Below are 21,125 nucleotides of genomic sequence, written 5' to 3' on the forward strand. Positions count from 1 at the left end.
TTCATAACCGTAATAGCACTTTCTGTGTGACACACTGAACGCGCTCCAACTCAAATTCTGTCGTCCTGTGCTTTCTGGATGGACTGGGCCGATGGGGCAGCGCTGTTCCTGTGTTTTGTGGGTGTGACCTGTGTGCTCAGCCAGCAGCCAGATATAGGAAACGGGCTCAGTGTGTTGTCACACAGAGCCAAGACTAAAGAAAACTGCTGAAAACAATTCTGAACACTGGGTAATCTGATTTTGTCTCACAGGGATTTCTTTTAAATATGTTTAGCTCATTTTGACACTTTGGCCATGTTTAACATGAACATCTGGCATTGTAACATCATAGATATGAAGGTCTCCTTTAACAATAGTATAAATCAAAAGAGGTTCTGGGCTCTATTCTAACATAATTAATAGTATATACTACTACACTGTAATATAAATGTCAATGTGGAAATTTAAGTAAATTAACAAGCAAATCCATATAAAATTACTGAACGAATATCTTTTACTGTCAATTGTCACTAATTGCACCTACTTTTAGTAATGTTTTTACCGTATCAAATCTTAATACTTAGATTTAGCTTTATAATAACTCAAATATTTGGTGATATATGATACATTCTGATAGTGGTTTTACAAACTTATGTGAAAACAATACATTTTCTTTTTGTGTGTGTAATTACAGTGATTGTGGCTGTTTTAAATGACAAAAAACTGTATTTTTACAGTTTAATACTGCTTATAGACAGTTTAAAAATGCTTATAGACATTTTGACTCTGACTAAAAAAGCAATTTTCCAAGGTATTGTTTTCAAAAAAGAATTTTTCCATAATTTTACGAGGTATTCGTCAATTCACAAGTATTCTATGTAACATGACAGAAAAAATACTTTTTGTTGCTGTTAATTACCACTAATTCTATCAACTTTTAGCAGTGTTTTTACAGTATTAAACTTAAATTTAACAGTTTTATCTTATAAATAAAAAAAATAATATTTGTGAAAATACAATTAATTTAGAATGTATTTTTAAAGTAATTTTATGTGAAAAAACATACATTTTTGTGTAAATAATGATAATGCTATGTTTATTCACAGTTACAGCTTTTTTCCGTTTTTTTGTTATTTTACTTTAGACATTTAAATTCACAGTTTATTTATTGTAATTTATTGGTTTTTTTCTGTATTTAAAAATCCAAGAAACAAAAACTGTAAATTTAACAGGAAAAAGTACGTAAAATTACAGATTTTTTTTACAGTGTAAGTTTAGTTCCACTGGGGATTGAACCCAAGACCTTCTGAGTGTAAAGCAGACATGATAACTACTACACTATGGAACCGCTGTAATATTGTCATCTTTAACATAACCATACTGTAAATAAAATGGATGGAGGTCAGGTTCTAAGAAGTGAAACCAATGCAAGAGCACTGAAGAAGTCTTTCAGATAGACGATATGGCTTTGGAACAGGTTTTTTTTTATTGTCAAGTGTCGTTCACTCCCTTTTTTAAGACTTTCCAAAGGACGCCTACCAGGTGGTAACAGGACATAGTTCTTACTTTAAACCTTAAATTTCGTTCCACTGGGTGTAAAGCAGACGTGATAACTACTACACTACGGAACCTCTGTGATATGGCTTTTCTTTACATAATCTGCGCTCTACCAATGAGCTACATTCGCTGAAGAGTTTCAGATTTATTTTGACTTTTTTGTGAGATTACTGAAAGAGACCTGGGTGAAATCTGTATTGTTGTATATGGCTTCAGAAAGTGGTGTTTTAACCTTTTGCAGTGTTTATAACCTTTTCAATTGGAACAGTAATACCAACACAGGCAAAGGGCAAATCGTAGGTCAGGGTGGTGGGAAAGGAGGGTTTAGCCAATCCTCATCAAAGGAGTGTACCAAGTCACCACTTATGATTTTTATTTTACTTCACCAAGCAATGTTATAAAGTTCTGCACAAATGATACAGCTACAACCAACACATCAGTTGCCAGTAGCTATGTAACAGTTGCAAATGGCAGTGGTGGGATTTGAAACCACGCCTCCAGAGAGACTGGAGCCTTAATCCAGCGCCTTAGACCGCTCGGCCACACTACCTGTAAGTATCAGCTTTCCACATCGTAACAAACAGTATGCTTGTTAATGTTATCGGAACCAAACTTTCGCAAGGAAAGAGCCAAGACTTTAATGAAAAAATGTATCACACTTTGTCATTTTTCTCTGGCATTGTTGATTTTAGAATATTGTAACCAGCATTAAGTGAGTAGGTTTAGGTCTGTATGAATATGGGCTGAGCATTTACCTGGGCTGAATTTGTGAACATCTTCTTTTGCATATTCACTGTAAAGAGCTATTACTCCTCCAACTGACAACTATTGTTCCAGAGACAATAGGATATACAGTTTTAGATTGCAAGGTAACTGTCCAAGACCAAAGACTTCATTGAAATACCATTGTTTGTCAAATGGGAAATGTCATGTTTTTTATTGCAAATTCCAGCACAGTTATTCATTTACCATTCAAAAACAAAAGTACAATCATGAAACACATACGACTTAGATATTGCAGCCATCCTGGTCACAGCCACGGGGGAGGATCTATTCATTCAATTCAATTTTATGTATAGTATCAATTCATAACAAGAGTTATCTCAAGACACTTTACAGATAGAGTTGGTCTAGACCACACTCCAGAATTTACAGGACCCAACAGTTCTAGTAGTTTCCTCCCAGAGCAAGCAACAGTGGCGAGGAAAAACTTCCTTTTAGGCAGAAAACCACGGTCAGACCCAGGCTCTGGTAGGCGGCGTCTGACGGGCCGGTTGGGGTTAGAATGAAGAGTGGACATAACAAAAATAGAAAAAATAGTAGTTTGTAGCAGTTCTTTGTAGTAGTTCATGGCATAGCAGGGCACTGTGGGCATTACAAGGCACAGCAGGGAGTGGGCACCGCAGAGTGTAGTGTAGCAGATGATCTGCATGTGTTTTCTTACCAGCAAGTTTCTGGAGGTCCAAATGGCATCTTGATGGTGGCCAGGGTGAGCCCTGATTTGCAAAGTCACATCTGGTATTTGTTTCTTTGCCTCGCCCCATATGCACTAGCTGGGCTGTGAGGACATTGAGTCTAGTTAAGACTCTGAGTCTAGTTAAGGACAGCATATTTGTTTTTCACAAGTACAAAAGGCTCGGCCATACAGCAAAGCCCACCAAAACTAGATTTAGCTCATCTGCGTTCTTCTCCAAGGAAGTCTTTAGTAAAAGGCGAAAGACTTATGTGTTATGAAGAGAAACCAGAGCGAGTACAGCTGTCTGCTCGAGAGCAGCAGAAAACCCTAGTCGACCCAGTCCAAACTGTCGCGGTAAAACTGACTTGGTGTGCCGCTTTCCAAACTAAAATGATAAGAGGCAACTTGGTAGACTCCTTACTGATGTTTATATCTGTACTCACAATGCCCTTTTTTTTTAAAACACCAGCCAATCACAAGTGTTACATGTCAATAATCAATGTGTGAGGAATCAGGGAGCTCACATAAAAGATAGTTGCAAGGTCTACCAAATGTTAAACTTTGCAACCCGTAATTTGTTGGATCCTTGGGTACCACAGGTTCCTAGTGGCGCCACCCGGAACGTATTTGTCCACTTTCTCATCTCCTTTTCTTACCAATCAAACCCAAAGCTCCTTCCATTTTCTGCCAATCATGAGAGACTTTACATCCATTTCTTGCCAATCAAAAAAGCGCCTCCTCTTGGCAACGCCCATCTCCATTTCCTACCAATCAAAACCATTTTGTGCTCAATGGAAGCTTTGCCGCAATCGCAAGAGAAGAATTACTCATCGCGGTATAGAAATATAAATAGTTAGATTGTACTATGCATACAATACTATGATGTTTGTGATTTATATGTTATGTGTGTTTTACTCTTGTACCAAAGTAGTTTTGTTGATTCTCTTATTTTCCTCCCGGTGTGTAAAACCTTTGTATAGTCAGTAATTTCTTGTGCTAAAACAATATTTATTTGTTACCTAAAGACATATGTTTTGTTGAGATCAATAATGTAATAAAGTTGGCATCATTTGTTATTAATTGGCTTCATTTCAATATTATTCCAAATTATAGTGTGCACACTGCTGAGCATATGACTTGCCTTTATACACCCTACTTCCCTGCAATGATTACTGTAAGGACATACTAGCTTTTAAAGAGAAAAGAGAACTAAAATGCTTTGGTTTTACCTGTCATACATTGTTTAAAGAAAAAGAAAATTATTTATTACTAAACAATACTTTGTTATAAAGACTAACTTTTAATATTGACCAAATATAGCACGATTACTAAATGTATGCAGTGCTAAAAACAGATATATTGTTCAAAAGTCAATCTAAACGTGATAAATTATTTGTTTAAATTGGTTCCCAACCTTACTAATATCTTATTCCTCCAAAACTTTGTTTAGTAGAACAATATAGTTGTGGACAGTGTAACTGGATCTTCTGGCACTAGGTGGGGATCAAACCTGTGACCTTTGAATCTACGTTAACTTCCCTTATTTCCAGAAACATTCCAATTTCAGCAATTAAATTAAAATCTGACTTAAGAAACTATACAACTCTTACACTTTGTGGGTAATTAAGCATCTTTCTCATCTTTTCTCTCATTTCTCCTTTTTCCTCCTTTTTCCTCTTCCTTTTCCTCTTTCCTTCTTCCTCCCTCTTCCCCTTTTTCCTCTTTACCCCCCCTTACAGACTATTGTTCCCCAGCTTTGGCGCAGTAGGCAGCGCGTCAGTCTCATAATCTGAAGGTCGTGAGTCAACCCTCACACAGGGCAGCTGCTTTTAAAGACAAAAAAACATAACTGATGCTGAAAATACAGTACAGGTGGTTGAACAATAGCACAAGCATGTGAATGGATATTGTGGGTCTATGGTTATTTCAGAGATTTGCAGTGAGCATTGTATTGTCCAGCAGAAAGACAACTGGTGTGTTTCTTTTCGTCTATGATAGTAGCAGTGCAAGCATTTATCCCAGGTTTGAGTTCCAGCCACAGCAGTTGCATTTAAAGGTTTTGAAGCCATATACAACATTACCATACAAGTTTTTCCCAGGTTTCTTCTTTTATTCAGTGATAATTCAATTTTCAGACGCACAACAAGCACTTTAAATGTACATGTTTTACACTTTCTATTTACTGTATTATGTACTTGGACTGTAGTGTAGTATATTTATTGTATTATGCTCCAGTGTTTATGGGTGTTACGGCAGGTATGAGCACAGTTCTTTTTTATGGATGAAGTAAATTTGAGATGCTGTTAAGTTTACTCTTCAGCAGGTGGAGACATAAGTACTGGCCTTTTTCAATAAAGTATTGACTCTTTCCTTGCAAAAGTTGTTTCCAATGACATTAACAATCATACCATTAGTTACGGTCCATGTGTGTGTGTCACGATTTGGTGTGATAGTGTGCGCAGGTAGTGTGGCTGAGTGGTCTAAGGTGCTGGATTTAGGCTCCAATCTCTCTGGAGGTGTGGTTCAAATCCCACCACTACCTTTTGCAATGTTACTTAGGAGAGAGAGAGAGAAAATGGAATGAAAGAGGACCAGTGGTAATTATGGCAGCAGTAAAGGTAATCAAACCAATATAAGTAGCAGTAGTAGTGCAGGGCGTCGAGCAGGACCACGGAAGCAGCTGCATCCACTACTCAGTGCCACCACAATCCAAGGAAGTCTGAGAGGTGAGAAAGCACAAGGCTTCTGGAAAGAAGCAACATTAGTTACATGCATGCTTTTTTCAAGTATCACAACTACTATTATGTGATAGCCTACACACACCTTTGCAGGGGGCACCCAGATTTGAACTGAGGACCTCTTGATCTGCAGTCAAATGCTCTACCACTGAGCTATACCCCCACACACATTGTGTTTGATATGCTTATGGTGCAGCAAAACAATGGCTGGGCCTCCACCATGTGGTTACCTTCACAGTCTGAGAAAGTATCCAAATCTCATCTACTGTATGAAAGAGAGTAAAAGAAAGAAAACAGTGTAATCTTCTATAAAGGCCCAACTGAATTTATGTTAATTACAATAGATGTCGTCACTAAGCACAGAAATGTGGTCCACACAAGGATCCTGCAGTGCTCAAAGTGTCTGCGTACTTGTAATTATGTGGACCATGTTTCTGCCCTAGTTCAATTTTGCTCAACTACACAAACCCATACCAGACAGTGAAATCCTAACTGAAGTTATCTCAGGGCAGTTTCCATATAGTGAAGATCTAGACCACACTGTGTAAATGACAGAAACCCAACAAATCCCAAAAGAGCATGCATTTGTTGTTACATATATTAGGAAAAATGTCTTTTTAACAGGCAGAAACCTCAGACTAAAACTGGCTCATGGTGGGCAGTCATCTGACACAACCAGTTGGGGGAGAGGGTGAGAGAGAGAGAGAGAATGGAATGAAAAGATGACCAGTGATAATTATGGCAGCAGTAAAGGTAATAGAACTATTACTAATAATAGTAGCAGTAATAGGGTAGGGCGTCCAGCAGGACCACTGCAGCAGCTGCATCCACTACTCAGGTGCCACCACAATCCAAGGAAGTCTGAGAGGAGAGAAAGCACAAGGGCTTCTGGAAAGAAGAAACATTACTTACATGCATGCTTTTTTCAAGTATCAACAACTACTATCATGTGATAGCCTACACACATTCTTGCAGAGGGCACCCAGATGTGAACTGGGGACCTCTTGATCTGCAGTCAAATGCTCTACCACTGAGCTACACCCCCACACACCCTAGGTTGAATATGATTATGGTGCAGCAAAACAATGGCTGGGCCTCCACCATGTGGTTACCTTCACAGTCTGAGAAAGTATCCACATCTCATCTACTGTATGAAAGGGAGTTACAGTTTTTACAATTGCTATGACAGATTTTTCAATACATTTAACAAGTTTCCTAAACTCTTAACACACCAACACACCAAAACAACACAACTGGCAAAACAGTTAATTTCATGCTCAAAATCACACATTGTAAACTAAACTCCAAAACTAATTTTCAGAATAATATAATAATACACTAACACAACACACTATGTCTAACAAAACACTGCAAACATGTTTCAAAATCAAATAATTATTCCAAACACTAACACATGTTCTCTTCCAACAGGAACATTTAGTCAATCATAACACAATGACAAAAGAAAACACTATCACCAGCTGACATTACAAAAACTTCATTATGTTAGATGTGTGAGGTATGCCCTTATACAATAGACAGTGTATTGTATTGATCATAGATTGTGTTTTGCACATGCATTTTCAATTCAATTCAATTTTATTTATAGTATCAATTCATAACAAGAGTTATCTCGAGACCCTTTACAGATAGAGCAGGTCTAGACCACACTCCAGAATTTACAAGGACCCAACAGTTCTAGTAGTTTCCTCCAGAGCAAGCAACAGTGCGACAGTGGCGAGGAAAACTTCCTTTTAGGCAGAAACCTTGGTCAGACCCAGGCTCTTGGTAGGCGGTGTCTGACGAGCCGGTTGGAGTTAGAATGAAGAGTGGAAATAACAAAATAGAAAAAATAGTAGTTTGTAGCAGTTCTTGTAGTAGTTCATAGCATAGCAGGACGCTGTGGGCATTACAAGGCACAGCAGGAGAATTTTTGAAAAATCTCATAAAGTCGTTACTACTAAGAGCTCTGGGAATACTTGGTTCAGTAGAGCTGTGACCATCCGTCAGCCTGGCTACAGAGATGAAAAGAAACCTCACTTCACTTCGTTCACCATTGCATTGTTTTCACTTTTCAGAACCGGAGCTACAATACAGCTAATTCTACAGTCTATGGTTAAGGTCACATTTATATTCCGATTATGTAAAGATATATTTCCGTGAGGTTCTGTAGTGTGGTAGTTATCATGTCTGCTTTACATGCAGAAGGTCCTGGGTTCTATCCCCAGTGGAACCAGACTTATGCTTTAAAGTAAGAACTATGTATTTGGTACCACCTGGAAATTGTCATTTGAAAAGTCTTTAGAAAAAATTGAATGCAAATAATGAAATATAAGCCCATGTCTTTTCAGAACCTCACCTCCAGCCATTATTTTTAATGTATTGTCACGATTATGTTAAAGATGACAGGACATCAGAGGTTCCATAGTGTAGTAGCTATCACATCTGCTTTACACGTAGAAGGTCCTGGTTCAATCCCCAGTGGAATCAGACTTATGGTTTGAAGTGAGAACTATGTCCTCTTACCACCTGACCTGCTTTAAAGGTGCTCTAAAGGATCCCAAACATTCCCTCAAAATGTGAATAACAAATTTTCCATCCCCTGAACTGGAACAGCAGAGCACAGTGGCGCAGTGGAAGCGTGCTGGGCCCATACCCAGAGGTCGATGGATTAAAACCATCCTCTGCTAATTCCTATGCTTTGTATCAGCAGTAAGGCCATTTCCAGTCTGTTGATGCAAGTTTCTGAAGTGAAATGTCTCCAGCTGCTGAAAAGTAAACTTAACGGTGTGTCAAGTTCATTTCATCCATAAAAATGGAAACTAGAGTCCTCATACCCGCTGTAACAACCAAATAAACTGGACTGTAATACAATATATATACTACAGTACAAGTACATAAATACAGTAAAAAAAGAGACTGTAAAACATGTACATCTGAAGTGCTTGTGGTCCTGTCTGATGGTCTGAGGTATAAAAGACAGAGCATACTGCTTAGTTTGTGTAACAGGAGGTCTTAGTCTACCACTACGTTCTATAACCCTACCAGTCAGATTACCACAGGAGGTAATATCGTATGCTTCCTACCAGTGAGCTACATCCCCTGAAGATTTTCAGATTTTTTTGACTTTTTTCTGAGATAGACTTATCTTTATTAATCCTTTTGGGATGACTCTCACGAGGAAATTGAAATCACTGAATAAAAGAAGAAACCTGGGTAAAACATGTAATGTTAATGTTATATATGGCTTCAAAACCTGTAATGCAACTGCAGTGGCTGGAAATCAAACCTGGGCAAAATGATTGCACTGCTATGGTACAAAATCATAGTCAAAAAAGTAACAAGTAACACACCTGTTGCCTTTCTGCTAGACAATCACTGCAAATCTTGTAACAGACTGAAAAGAAATACATTGGTGGAGACTGGTGTCTTCCAGTAACTATGAGGTAACATTTAGTTTTGTTCATAAAGGCACATCTGCAATTTGGTAAACTGTGATGTGTCATTGATTTGCTACCACTGAAAGAATGGCTCTCGTTATCGGCAGGAATCGAACCTGCGCGGGGAGACCCCAATGGATTTCTAGTCCATCGCCTCAACCACTCGGCCACGGCAACCTGAAAAGAAGCGCCATACCTGTTTACACAAACTTTCATAAACTTTTCAATTAGTTAGCAGTAGTTACCAGACACGGGCAAAGTGCAAATCGTAGTGCACTTCCTGTGTCTGTGGATCCTCGTGGAGGCAGCTTGTTTGATTGATATGTTCCCTTATTTGTACCATAACAGAGATCTAATATTTTATCAAACCGGGTTGGGCAGGTAACCTTTCTGGTTACTTCTTGACAAATAAACTGCAATGGTTAGGAAACAAACCCAAGTCAATTGCGGGGGAGGTAGCTATGCTGACCACTATACCATCATCACTGGCAATACAATGTTGACTGCAAATCTTGCAACACATCTGGGCATTGAGACTGATTTTTGCATGAAGTACCATACATGCAAGGATGCACAACACTGTGCTATACAAATTTGTTCAAATCCGTCTCAGTTGCTGAGTAAAGCTGGACATGGTTAAAGTGCACAGAGTCATCAGACACTTATTAAGTTAATCTTCCACTTTATTGCCTTTGTTACACTTGTTGCATTATTTCCTTTCATCCGTCAGAGTAAGATCATCTAAAGCTCTTTTACAGACTGGACCATAACACCTGATGGAGATGCCAGGGACTGAACCAGGTCCTTATAAATTCAAATCATGCATTCGACCACTGAGCTGCATCCCCTGAAGTTTGTCTGATTTTTTTTTTACTTTCTTGAAACCTGGGTTAAAAAAAGTCGTAGTGTAGTATGTCGTAACAAGTCCAAATTTAAAGTTCTTGTTGTAAAACAAGAAGAATCCAAAGTCCTCTGGAGAATGCGGGCATTGATCCCGCTACCTCTCGCATGCTAATCAAGCGCTCTACCATTTGAGCTAATTCCCCCTTTTCAGAAATTGTCATAGTATGTTGAAAATTCATAAAAGTCATAGTATAGTATGTCAAAAAAAAATCATAAAAGTCATAGTATAGTATGACAAAAATCATTAAATGTCATTAAAAAGTCATAGTAAAGTATGTCGAAAAATTCATAAAAAGTCATAGTATAGTATGACAAAAAATTCATAAAAGTCATAGTATAATATTCCTAAAAAGTTGTAGTGTAGTATGTCTTAACAAGTCCAGATTTATATTTCTTGTTGTAAAGCAAGAAGAATCTAAAGTCCTCTGGAGAATGCGGGCATTGATCCCGCTACCTCTCGCATGCTAAGCAAGCGCTCTACCATCTGAGCTAATTCCCCTTTTCAAAAGAAGTCATAGTATGTTTAAAAAATCGTAAGTCATAGTATAGTATGACAAAATTAATAAAATGTCATAAAAATTCATTTTAGAGTATGTCAAAAAAATCATAAGTCATAGTATAGTATGACAAAAATTCCTAAAATGTCATAAAAATTCATTTTAGAGTATGTCAAAAATTCATGAGTCATAGTATATAGTATGACAAAAATTCATAAAAAGGCATAAAAAGGCATAGTATAAGATGTTGAAAAATTCATAAAAAGTCATGAAAAGTCATAGTATAGTATGTCAAAAATTCATAAAAAGTAATGTAAAAAAACTAAAGAAGTCTCTTGGATGAGAGACAAAACATCTGCGGAGGACATTTTACCAAGTCCAGTTGCCCTCGGCCTAGTTGTGGACTTTTGGGGTAATAGCATGGATCAGGAACCAAAACGGACACATCAGGACTCAATGTGGGCATTGTACGGCAATATTTGACACGTTTAGAGCACAAAGACAATTATCAGTTTATTTCCCATCTGTCAGGTATATTTGTGGACTCAGTTGGACATTGTTGACAGAAACATTGGTGGATCTTGATTCCCACCATAGGATTTGGCCTGTATTGCACATTGCCTTCACATCCCGTGCAATGTATTGCCATTGTCAAGCACATTGCCACCCTGGTGACTTTCTTCCATGTCTCCATTAACGCCCATATATTTGGGCTGACAGTTGAGAAACCTTCCCTTGTTAACTATGACATGGATGACTGAGAAACTACCATTTCATGACGTTTAATTTACTATATCATAATTTTTCAAACAGGTCCTACTGAACATCTGTAGGATCAATCAGGATGGCCGAGCGGTCCAAGGCGCTGCGTTCAGGTCGCAGTCTCCACTTTAGGCGTGGGTTCAAACCCACTTCTGACAATAATTGTTTTCATTTGGAACTAATGTCTGAGAGTTGATATTGGGAATAAAGAACTTAGCAGTTCTTTGTATTCAAGAGGACATGAATGTGCACGAGAAACCCAATTGAAAGTACAGCGTTTTGTGAGCATCTTTATTGTCAACACATGTAAAGTTACTGACTCTGATTTAACTGAGGGATTCTGTGAAAGTTATCTTTTTTTTTTTTTTTTTTTAAACTTTGGGTTGTGTACAGAACAGGAGAAAATGGTTCTTTGTTGCATCCAGATTTTTATGTGTTACAGATAAAAAGCGCAAATTGACATCATTCCATCCAATACGGTTAAGACGGGGTTGACAGATAGATTTTAAAATCCTTACAGATAAACAGTCATTGTTGCTGTTTGCAGGATTTCTGCAAAATTTACCGAGATGAAACTGGGCCGTATAGTGGCGATTATACGAAAAGAGAGAAGTACTTCTACTTGTTGTTACCTGTCGTTGCTATGGGTAACAAGAGTTCACAGTCACTTGTTTCCTTCGGGGCCCGTAGTGGATGAAATGGTAAAACATTGGGCCCTGGATGCATAGAATGCCTGCCATGTTGAGAGACAAAATGTTGGTGTCCTGAAAAAAGGTTCTTTAACTCTATCTCCCTCACCTCTTTCTTTTTGTTTCTTGTTCTGTCTTGGCAAGAAGAATTATGCTTTTGGGTTGTCTGTCCATCTCTACATTAGAATCAGAAATTCTTTATTGATCCCTGAAGGGAAACTCTGGAAAAAACTGCTCCTTCGAGCCAGATTTGAACCAGCGACCTAAGAATTTCAGCTTTATGCCTCTACAGTCCTCCGCTCTACCAACTGAGCTATCGAAGGGAGATAGCATAATTACACACACTTCACATTCTTGTGAATGTGGTAACAGAGGACCCCCTGGAGGGATTTTCAGTGACAGATCACACTTTCAGTCTCAATGCCCAGATGTTTTAGAAGATTTGAAGTGAACATTGTATTTCCCAGTGATGGTGGTATAGTGGTGAGCATAGATTTCTTCCAAGCAGTTGACCTGGGTTTGATTCCCAGCCATCGCAGTAGCTTTCTTTGAGTGATGTTACTTGCTTTTTTTACAAGAAGTCCGCAGAAAGGTTACTTGCCCAACCTGGTTGGATAAAACATTAGATCTGGTTGGGCTGCACCAAGATGGCCAAGATTCTAATCATGATAATTTAGATAAATAATTAATAAATTCGATAAAGTGCTGGAAAGGAAGATTTCACCAATCGTTGAACCCCAGGTTAACACGGAACAATCTCAGCAAGGTGATTGATGGATGATTCTAGCTACTTCAGCAAGTTCAGCCCAAATGACACAGCTGTAAGACATCACATCGGTTGGCTTTCAGCTATGTAATAAATGCAAATGGCAGTGATGGGATTTGAACCCACGACTCCAGAGAGACTGGAGCCTTAATCCAGCGCCTTAGACCACTCGGCCACACTACCTGCATGCATGAACTCTCTACATTGTGACAAACACCGGCATCGTAACTAACGGTATGCTTGTTAATGTTATTGGGGAAAAAAACCTTTGCAAGGAAAAAGCCAATACTTTATTAAAAACTGCCAATATTTTATTAAAAAATGTTATCACACTTTGTCATTTTTCTCTGGCATTTTTTCATAACTGTTCATAACTTTTCTTTTGCCTGTATCTATCTTTTATTGTCTGTAAAGCGACCTTGAGTGCTTAGAAAGGCGCTGTTAAATAAAATGTATTATTATTATTAACATTTTTCAATAAAGTATTGGTTTTTGCCTTGCGAAAGTTTTGTTCCAATAACATTAGCATATCGTCAGTTACGGTCCCTCTGCGTGTCACGATGCAGAGAAAAGTCCCAGCCATCGCAGTATCTTTCGTTGTGTGGTTACTTGCTTTATTTGTCAAGAAGTAACCAGAAAGGTTACTTGCCCAACCCGATTTGATAAAATATTAGATCTCTGTTATGGTCCAAATAAGGGAGCAAATCAATCAATCAAGCTGCCTCCACAAGGATATACAGGAACAGGCAGTGCACTACGATTTGCAATTTGCTCGTGTCTGGTAACTTCTTGTAACCAGTTGAAAAGTTTCTGAACATTTGTCCAAACAGGTATAGCACTGCTTTTCAGGTCGTCGTGGCCGAGTGGTTAAGGCGATGGACTAGAAATCCATTGGGGTCTCCCCTTGCAGGTTCGAATCCTGCCGACAACGAGAGGCATGCTTTAAGAGTGGTAGCAAACCAATGATACAATTTGATAAATCACAGGTTACCGAATTGCAGCTGTACCTTTGTGAACAATATTGTGTTATCTCACAAGTACTGGAAGCCACCAGTCTCCTCCAACGTGTTTCTTCTCAGTCTGTTTTACAAGATTTGCAGTGAACGTTGTATAGCATCGTTGCGAGAGTCATCACAAAAGGATTAATAAAGATACGTCTGAGTCTATCTCAGAAAAAAAGTCTAAAAAATCTGAAAATCTTCAGGGGATGTAGCTCAGTGGTAGAGCTCATGCTTTACATGTATGAGGACCTGGCATCTCCAGCAGGTATTATGGTAGAGTCTTTAAAAGAGCTGCAGAAGATATTACCTCCTGTGGTAATCTGACTGGTAGACAGCACAACAAGCATTTTAAACATACATGGTGCTATTTACAGTATTTTTTAACTGTAGTGTAATGTATTTAATGTTTTATGTTTTTTTTATACCAGTTTTTATGGGTGTTACAGCAGGTATGAGCACTGTAGTTTCTATTTTTATGGATGAAAAAAAACTTCACATGCTATTAAGTTAAACCTTTAGCAGGTGCAGACATTTAATTTGCTTTGTTAAACATCAACAGACTGATACAAAGCCTAGGAAATAGCAGAGGATGGTTTTGATCAATCAATCTCTGGGTTATGGGCCCTGCACACTCCCGCTGCGCCAAAGCTGGGGAACAATAGTCTGTTGGGGGGGCGGGGGAGGGGGAAGAAAGGAAGAGAAGGGGGAAGAAAAAAGAAAGAAGAAAAGAGAGAAAATGAGAAAATTGAAGACATGAAGGTATTTTAGCCCCCCATGAACACTTAAAGAATTTTTTGGATGTTTTTAAATTTTGTGGGCAAGCCACGGCTGGGATTCGAACCGTCGAACTGTGGAACATTAAGTCTACTGCCAGTCTAGGCATTTTACTGCCCCCTACTGTCTTTTAAAATGAACAGTTCTTAGTAATTTAATAGTCCACAAGGCAGCTATTCCATCAGTTTCTTTATTTTAGTCCAGTTTTCCAGTTTAAAAACTGTTTATTGCCTTATTTGGAAATCACTTTCCAGAATTTGGGGTGTTCCTCAGTTATAAAGCTGGGCTGGGTTGTAAATATTGATACAATAAATAATAATTGCAAATAAATAATCATTGTTAAGTTCTTCCCCACACCTTACAGAAAGGCTTAGTTTTGATCTGATTGCAAGGATTGTTTGGCATCTTTTATGAATGAAAATTGATACACTGTATTATTATTCCTACCTTCCTGAAGTGAACAGCATCCTACATGTAACTGTTACTGCATGTTGTCATCATTGTCATCAACATTATCACCATTATTATTATTAATATTACTATTATTATTATTATTGTTACCCACTTTAGTGTAGAAAAAAAGGATAATAAAGATTTTTTTGTAAAGGTTATGGTAACTGTTGATGCACCCTCTTTTTTTTCTTTTATTTTATTACAGTTGCTTCATTCAACCACTGATTAGAACATTGATTATTTTTCTCTATTTAAATCAGATCTTGAGTGCTCTTCATTTTGGCCCTCTAACAATTTTCTTCTTTTCTTCTAAATTCTTTTTTAGCATACTAAGTTTACCTGTACTTAAAGAACTTTTTTCAGGAAACCCAAATTTTGTCGCCCAATATGGAGGAGTAATGGCTCTTTACAGTGAATATGCAAAAGAAGATGTTCTCAAATTCAGCCCATATTCACACAGACCTAAACCTACTCACTTAATGCTGGTTACAATATTCTAAAATCAATGTCAGAGAAAAATGACAAAGTGTTATAACATTTTTTCTAATGTATAACAAGTATTGGCATTTTACAATAAAGTGGCTTTTTCTTGCAAAGGTTTTTTTCCCAATAACATTAACAGCATACCATTAGTTACAGTCCCTGTGCGTGTCACGATGTGGCGAAGAGTTGCATGCTGGTAATGTAGCCGAGTGGTCAAAGGCCCTGGATTAAGGCTCTAGTCTCTCTGGAGGCATGGGTTCAAGTCCCATCACTGCAACTTTCAAATATTACATAGCTGGAAGCCACCCAAGTCTGTATGTGTATCATTTGGGCTGAACTTGGTGAAGTAACTAGAATCATCCATCAATCACCTTGCTGAGATTGTTCCTTGTTAACCTGAGGTTGGTGAACGCTCCTATTCCAGCACTTTGAGTAGAAAATCAACAAATAATTGTGATAATTAATCGTGATCTCCATATTGATCAAAGTAATTGCCATTATCATTTTGGCCATAATCATGCAGCTCAAAGAGATTTCATCAAACCAGGTTGGGCAAGTACCTTTCTGCTGACTTCTTGTAAAAAAAAAAAAAAAAGCAAGTAACATCACTCAAAGAAAGCTACTGCAATGGCTGGTAATTGAACCCAGGTCAACTGCTTGGAAGGCAGCTATGCTCACCACTATACCACCAACGCTTGACTGTAGAGGTATAAAGCTGAAATCCTTAGGTCGCGGTTCAAATCCGGCTCGAAGGAGCACTCTTTTCCAGAGTTTCCCTTCACAGATCAGTGAAGTCTTTCTGATTCTGATGTAGAGATAGACAGACGACCCAAAAGCATAACAATTCTTGCCAAGACAGAACAAGAAAAAAAAGAAGAGGTGAGGGCGATTGAATTAAGTCCTGACAGAATAGAGAACTACAGACAAAAGATGTGAAATAGTGCCAAGTGTGACCAGAAGAATTGGAAAAAAAACTAGCTTCTCTTTCTCCTGTTTTGTACACAACCCAAAGTTTTACAAAACAAAATATAAACCTGGAATCCAGGTTTCCCCGAATCCCTAAGTTGAATCACAGTCAATATTTGTCTCACAAACCATCTCAATGTCCAATTTAAATAATTTATCCATCAGAATTGAAACTTTAACTTACCCCGCTGTTTGAAATTGCTTCCTTGTCGTTTGGATTTCAGAGTGGAATCAGCGAGCCCTCCTTGGTGGGAAAATGCAAAGTCATAACAAAGTCAGTTATCTCCTACAAGGAGAACACACAGAGGAAAGATACAGAAGTCATATACTCTAAATGGCATTTGAGATCTTATTATGAATAATTAATATGAAAATCAGTGGTTAAATTTAAATTTTCATTACAAGTTACTGTTTGAAAAACTGAAAAGAATTGTTATTGAGATAGAGGCAGATGAAGTGTTTATGACCCATCAATGATGACAAAAGGATACATCCGCTGTTTGGGAGCTGATTTAAAGGAAATGGTGCTCTTTAAAAGTGTTGGGGTTCTAGCGATAAACTAATGAGGAAGAATTTGACAAATCTAAATCAACCAAAAGCAAGTCCACAAACTTATTCTTTCAAATCTTACACCTGAATCCTTCAAGTCCTGAACATTCCCTGACCGGGACTTGAACTAGGGCCGCAGCAGTGAGAGCGCCGAATCCTAGCCACTAGACCATCAGGGAGTCACATCTATTAGATGACATCTTTGTAGATGTGAGTTTCCTTTCTCTTACTGGAATGACTCATATTGTTTTAGGCGAGGAATGGTGCCTGGCTAGAGCCTCAGAAGGCAGGACATGACAGATTACACATCTGTCACATAGTCAGTTTGTATTCTTAAATACCAAGTCTCTTGCTGTTCCTTGACTAGTTGCCCCCCCTGCTTTGCAGTTTCTATCAATGTAAAATGAAGCAGAGGATGGAACAATTTGGAGGCATAACAGAGAACTGGCTTTACAAAACTGCCGTGACCCAGATTTGAACCAGGGTTGCTGCGGCCACAACACAGAGTACTAACCACTATACGATCACAACCACTTGGTAGCAGTAGGGCCTTGTTGTTGTGAAAGGATAGTGGGAACTCTGAATATCAACTCTACTGATATTTTCCCGCTTTCCCTGATTGTTGACTAACAAATGAAAATTTCATGGATGGTGTATCTAGCACTGCTGATTCTGTCCTTCAGGGACGTTTTTTTTTTTTTCAAGGAAAAATTATTAGCAAGCAAAAACAGAAGAACAACAGCAAGAGCCTTATTATTGCTGTAGTTGAGTGACACTGAGAGGCTCAGATGACTTTACACACATGTTGAAACAATAATTACTCATTATTTGGCTCTTTATAGATGTACATTTTCTTTGTAGAGTTTGTCCTGGGGGGTAAAGTTAGAAATGACGAACAAGGCATTTAGTTGCTAAAGAGCACTGCGAGCTAGCCAGGAGTCGAACCTAGATTCCTCTGATTTGTAGTCAGACACATTATCCATTGCGCCAAAGCTGGGGAACAGTAGTCTCATAGGGGGGGGGGGGAAGAAGAGGAAAAAGGGGAAGAGGGAGGGAAGAAGGAAAAAGAGGAAAAGGAAGAGGAAAAAGGAGGAAATGAGAGAAAAGATGAGAGAGATGCTAAATTACACACAAAGGAAACTCACATCTACAAAAAAAATATATAATGGATGTGACTCCCTGATGGTCTAGTGGCTAGGATTTGGCGCTCTCACCGCCGCGACCCGGGTTCAATTCCCGGTCAGAGAAAGGTCAGGACTTGACCGATACAGGTGTAACATTGGAAAGAGTAACTTCCTGGACTAATTTTGGTTGATTTAGATTTGTCAAATTCTTCCTCATTAGTTTAACGCTAGAACCCCAACACTTTTAAAGAGTACCATTTCATTTAAATCAGACCCCCGACAGCGGATGTATCCTTTTGTCATCATTGATGGGTCATAAACACTTCATCTGCTCATCTCAATAACAATTCTTTTCCTTTTTTCAAACAGTAACTAGACTCCTAACCAACATTGAAACAGTGAAAAGGAAACTCACATCTACAAAGATAAATTTGATATATGTGACTCCCTGATGGTGTAGTGGCTAGGATTCTGTGCTCTCCCCGCTGCGTCCCGGGTTCAGTTCGTGATCATGGAATGGTCAGGACTTGGCACACTGTAAAAAAAAAAAATCTTAAAATTTACATACATTTTCCTGTTAACTTTACAGAGTTTTTCTGTATTTTTTAAATACAGAAAAACACCAATAAATTATAAAAATTAACTGAATTTAAGGGACAACTAGCACATTTCAGTCACAATTATTGCTGTTTTTTAGAAAATGTATTGTGATTTACTATATTGTGTTACAATTCATTCATTGCACATTTTTGTTCAAAGATTTTCAGCATTGAATGTGATTTACATTTTTTCTATTAATGTTATTTGTGATGGCATACTATCCACAGGAAGTTAATCATGTTAATATAGTTGAACTCATTGAGTCGCACAGTACCGGAATTCCTACTTAAATTCAATGAAAAAGGTATTTTTTACTTAACAATACAAGTTTTCCGGATTTTACGGACAGACACTGAACAGGTCTATGGTTTCCTATACACACACCATTCACTCACCTTTAGGATTCCAATTGGATGTTGAAGTCACATGACGCAACAGGAAACCGGATATTGCGTCTCACTTGATTTCCGCTCCTTTTGTTAGCGATGATTTTCCTGTGGAAGAGTCAGAGTTTGTATGCTGTTTCTTAAGCTTGATAAAGACATTAGTGTATATGTCGAAACGCGTAGCGATATTTTGAAACGAAAATAAAACTCTTTTTGACAAACGCTAACCATCACGTCTCTTACTTTTAAGAGATAGTTTTCAGTTTAAATATAACTTTTTTTCACTGCTCCTACACCGGAGGTCCGCAAAAATGGCGTACCATTACGACGACGACGGCTGGCAAACGGTCAGTTATAAACGAGGTAGAAGAAAACACAGACAGTATAACCAGCCTCACAACAACCAGTCTTCCTACCACCGCCGCCAGGAGCAGTCCCACAGCTACAACAGCTATGCGGGAGCAGCTAAAGGCGGCCATGACTGTAGGACCCGCCAGCCCCCTTCGCGGACGCCAACAGACGGGCGGCAACTTCAAAGGCCGCCGCAACTGGTCTAATTACCAACACAACAACCAAGGTAATTCTTGGCAAGACCGAAATAACAAGGGCTTCCAACAACAATACAGAAACTCCTACAACAGAGCGCCACGCTACCAAAATCCCAAACCACCTGGTCGCCAGTTTCAGCAGTACCCTTCCCACGGATATGCCTGGGGAAATCAACGCAACACCAGGTTTGACAGACCCCCCCATAATCCCCATAACAGAAACACATATGATAATGACTCTGATTTTACAAACAAAACACGTACCAGCCCATAAGATGATCAAAGTTGCCCACCATCTCAGCAACTTCTCATCTAACCGTGTACCCACTGCCATTTCTAAAATCACTAAAACATTGCAAGAAGCAATAAAACCTGCGGACCCCAACCGCATCACAGGGGCATAAATTGCAGGCACGACATCCCAGTGGGAATACACGACTATTGTTATACTAGAGATCATTACAAAGACAGTTTGGGGAAACTGTAGCAAAATTTGCAAATTATTGTCCACTCAGACTGGCAGAGAAACTTTGCTACCTCAGCCGCCTGGGCTCGCAGCCATTATGGCAGGAAACTGAGCTAGCAAACACTAAACACTGTCTATGCTCAGATAGCGGAGGCCATCCCATCCCACCCACCCACCGCCCCCAAACCACCCGGCGGCACAGACACAGACATCTCTGGACCTCATCACTGATGGACCTGCCTCAGCTGCACCAGAACCAGAACGGACTGCACAGGCACCACCATCACGACAGCCGGCGCCGCCGCTTCCTCTTCCTTCTCCTCCTCCATCTCTAACCAGACCTGCACAGGTGCAGCACAGGAGCACCAGAGACAGCAGCCCAGAGATTACAGTGCTTTCAGAGGAGACAGCACAGAGACCTACAGGACCTCCAGCACAATGGCCACAACTGCAACCGAGGACCACACGGAGACAGAACACAGAGGGGAACCCTCATCAGACCATTGTTGAGATCCACCCAGCACCCCAAGACCTGCCAGTGCACACTCTGCCCACGATAGAGGAGATCCAGCAGAACCAGCAGGAGGAGACTGACCTCCCAGCTTCACCACTCTCACCCCCCCTCTCATCTAATCCCCTCTTCCCACCCCCCCTCCCCCCTCTTCTCCACCCCCTACTTTCTACCTTCTCTCTTTTCCTCCGTCTTTCATCCAGGTCACTCTCCAGTCCTGCTCACACCCAAACCGAGGAGGCCAGCTCGCAGACATCCTCTCCACTGTCTGGCCACCCACCCGTCCTCTTTCCAGAGGCACAAATCCACAGAGGTTACTTCAGAGCCAACCTGTTTACCTGGTTCGGAATCCTTTTTCCCAGAAGCCACTTCTTCAGGTAATGCAATTATACAGAGGATGGTGAGACAATTTAGACTGACACCATTACCACCAGCCCCAGTACAGAGCAGGCGGTCTTTTACTCCAGTTGCACAACC

The 21,125-nt window shown here is 39.3% G+C and overlaps 9 non-coding genes across 9 annotated transcripts; 2 read left to right on the forward strand and 7 right to left on the reverse strand.

Moving 5' to 3' along the window:
• Positions 1-1,254: 1,254 nt before the first annotated feature.
• On the reverse strand, positions 1,255-1,327 carry trnav-uac (transfer RNA valine (anticodon UAC)). The gene has a single exon. It is a non-coding gene; the product is annotated as a tRNA-Val (tRNA).
• A 677-nt stretch (positions 1,328-2,004) lies between these two features.
• trnal-aag (transfer RNA leucine (anticodon AAG)) lies at positions 2,005-2,086 on the reverse strand. The gene has a single exon. It is a non-coding gene; the product is annotated as a tRNA-Leu (tRNA).
• Positions 2,087-3,169: 1,083 nt separating this feature from the next.
• Positions 3,170-3,286, reverse strand: LOC116676253 (U5 spliceosomal RNA). The gene has a single exon (XR_004328621.1). It is a non-coding gene; the product is annotated as a U5 spliceosomal RNA (small nuclear RNA).
• Positions 3,287-5,821: 2,535 nt separating this feature from the next.
• Positions 5,822-5,893, reverse strand: trnac-gca (transfer RNA cysteine (anticodon GCA)). Its single transcript has one exon. It is a non-coding gene; the product is annotated as a tRNA-Cys (tRNA).
• An 810-nt stretch (positions 5,894-6,703) lies between these two features.
• trnac-gca (transfer RNA cysteine (anticodon GCA)) lies at positions 6,704-6,775 on the reverse strand. Its single transcript has one exon. It is a non-coding gene; the product is annotated as a tRNA-Cys (tRNA).
• A 1,118-nt stretch (positions 6,776-7,893) lies between these two features.
• On the forward strand, positions 7,894-7,966 carry trnav-uac (transfer RNA valine (anticodon UAC)). Its single transcript has one exon. It is a non-coding gene; the product is annotated as a tRNA-Val (tRNA).
• Positions 7,967-10,499: 2,533 nt separating this feature from the next.
• Positions 10,500-10,572, reverse strand: trnaa-agc (transfer RNA alanine (anticodon AGC)). The gene has a single exon. It is a non-coding gene; the product is annotated as a tRNA-Ala (tRNA).
• A 2,316-nt stretch (positions 10,573-12,888) lies between these two features.
• trnal-aag (transfer RNA leucine (anticodon AAG)) lies at positions 12,889-12,970 on the reverse strand. The gene has a single exon. It is a non-coding gene; the product is annotated as a tRNA-Leu (tRNA).
• Positions 12,971-13,636: 666 nt separating this feature from the next.
• Positions 13,637-13,718, forward strand: trnas-aga (transfer RNA serine (anticodon AGA)). Its single transcript has one exon. It is a non-coding gene; the product is annotated as a tRNA-Ser (tRNA).
• Positions 13,719-21,125: the final 7,407 nt, after the last annotated feature.

This window comes from Etheostoma spectabile, unplaced genomic scaffold (assembly GCF_008692095.1).
Source record: "Etheostoma spectabile isolate EspeVRDwgs_2016 unplaced genomic scaffold, UIUC_Espe_1.0 scaffold00002930, whole genome shotgun sequence".
Taxonomy (NCBI): domain Eukaryota; kingdom Metazoa; phylum Chordata; class Actinopteri; order Perciformes; family Percidae; genus Etheostoma; species Etheostoma spectabile.